Here is a 2,507-nt window from a genome sequence, read left to right on the forward strand (position 1 = left end):
GGGATTTAATTCAGTTCATGCGTGCAAAGCAAACACTTTACCAACTCAGCTATCTCCCCAGCATGCATTTTTTTGTTTGGTTTGTTTAGAGACAGGGTCTCAATTTGCAGCTTTGGCTGGTCCAAACCAGCCTATATAGACCAGGCTGGCCTTGAACTCAAAATGATCCTCCTGCCTCTGCCTCTGGAGTGCTGGGATTACATGCTCATGTTGCTACACCTGGCGTGTGTATGTAGGTGCTGGGGTTTGAACTCAGGCCTTGCAAGGCAGGTGCTTTTCTGATGAGCCATCCCCCTAGCTCTTTGGATATGTAGTTTTAGAGACAGTCTTCCTATGAATCATAGGCTGCCCTTGAATTTCATGGATTTTCATTTGGATATTTATGTGATTGAATCCCCATAATTTTTAGATATGTAGTATCAAATCAAATTCCAAGAATAAGACACCAAAAATAATGTCTGTAGATGGCTGTAACACCTAACACTCCCGGACAGCCAGTCTCTTGGCCACAGTTTCACAATACTGTGGTTGTCTTGTACTGCGTGATGCTTCTGAAAATTATCAGCCTGTAACAGTCATTTTAATTTCTTTTACTATTTTTAAGCTTTAAAAAAAAGCTCCCCGAACACTTCAATTTGGCAGGTACAGCTTCAGCACTGGGCTAATGAACACTTCTTCCCTCCTCCCACTGATGTCCATCCTGGTCCTCAGCAGAGACTGACACTTTGATGGGCACTCCTTTCAGGAATAAAAAGTTCAAGCAACTAAGAGTTGATAGTTGAACATTGAAAAATGGTGACTGCCAAGGTTTGCAAAAGAGTTAGTGAAATCATATAAACAATCACAGTGGAGGAGGGTGACAAAAACAATTCATAGAATAAATCTAGCATTTTCCAGATCCATGCAGAAATAACTGCTTAAAGCAACATATTTGTGAGCATGCATTCTGGTGCGGATTGAACAGCTTCTAAGCTCAAAGTAGTTACGTGCATCTTAACAGACAGTATTAGGAGTAACTTTCCCATGCCCCAAGATAGGATTATATTGAGGAGACAGGGGGCTTCATCCTGGTTCAAATGCCTTCAACCCCTCCTGCCTGAGCTAGGTAGGAACATTGATAGAAAGGCAGAGTTGCCAATCAGGTGGATGTTGTCACAGCAAGAGCCTATGCAACACCTCCCATACCATCCTCTTCCTGAAGACAGGCATGTGTTGCTGAGAAAAGGTTAGAGGTTGATCCCGAGAGATATAATCTGCATATTTACAAGTGAACATTCCACAGTCACTCCCGTTCATCTGTTGAGGGATTTCCTCTGCTGTCATGCTAAATTGCTTCCACTCCAAAGGGTTCAGATCAATATTCCTCCGAGTTTTGCTCTCATTTTGCAAATATTGGAAAATTATTTTGCAGATACTCTCTCCTTTCTGTCCCATTGAATCCAAGTATACAATGCTCTTTTTTCTGAGGTCTATGACCACCAGGCTCCAATGCACCTTCCGATGAATAGGTACCAGAATCAGTTCTTTTGCAAAGAGATTTACTCCCCGAGTCCATCTTTTGACAGAACTATAACCCCCATACTTTAATTTGGGGTAAAAAAAAGTGTTAAACACATGAAGTTCTGGATAGCCTTGACTTTGACTTCTTTCCACTAGAAGATTCATGTAGAAGTTAATAACTTCATCGTTGAGCCATTGACCATCCTCCAGTGTCTGGATGTCTCTTCGAGTAATTTGCAATTTGAATGCACTACTTAGGATTTCGTCTTGTGGCCCTGGGCCTAGTGCATCACTGATTTCCTTCTCCATGTCTTCTGTAACATCAAGGACATCATCATTCACTGCTCTGCCCTTTTCCTGGTCTGCAAGGGGCTCTTCCTCTGTTTCAGGTATTGACATTTTGTTGGTAAGTAGGCCATTGCTATCTCCAGCCAGAAAGATTTGGGCTGGAGCTCCCCACAGTAAGTCAGGAGCCAAGTGCTGTCTACTCTTTTCTTCATGTTTTATTCCAACTCTCTTCGTTATATCAGAAAGTTTCTCCTCTGAACACTTCTTTTCACTTGGGTCAGATATAAGATGCTCTCTTGTGGTCCTAACAGTAGGTTGTTTTGAATCAAATGGAGTTGTTTTGGATCCATGATACTGCCTTTCCACACAGTCTTTGATCTTAAGGGAGTCCAAGGGACCTGCATGAGCATCTTGAAGGTCAGAGTTCACATAATCACCGTGTTGAAGGTGTCCCAACAACCTTCGGTACTTTTCGTGTTGGTGTTTCTGAACACTTTCTTCCAGGATACAATAGGGTCGCTTGCATCCCTGGCCACCATTGACAGACTTTTTCTGGGCTTGAGGTCCATTGGTACACTCTCGGGTCTTTAGAGGCTTTCGACCCTCTCCGGGTCTCCACATCTGACCCTTGCCTGGCTCTTCACACAGAAGATCTATTTCACACTGTTCCTGCTTCATCCTCTTCCGAGCCTTGCCCGACTCCTCAGACTCCATCACCG

The 2,507-nt window shown here is 43.3% G+C and overlaps 1 pseudogene; it reads right to left on the reverse strand.

Annotated features, from left to right (window-relative positions):
- Window positions 1-1,152: 1,152 nt before the first annotated feature.
- On the reverse strand, window positions 1,153-2,502 carry LOC103734402 (annotated as a pseudogene).
- Between the last annotated feature and the right edge of the window lie 5 nt (window positions 2,503-2,507).

Source organism: Nannospalax galili, unplaced genomic scaffold, assembly GCF_000622305.1.
Source record: "Nannospalax galili isolate Female #2095 unplaced genomic scaffold, S.galili_v1.0 scaffold433, whole genome shotgun sequence".
Taxonomy (NCBI): Eukaryota; Metazoa; Chordata; class Mammalia; order Rodentia; family Spalacidae; genus Nannospalax; species Nannospalax galili.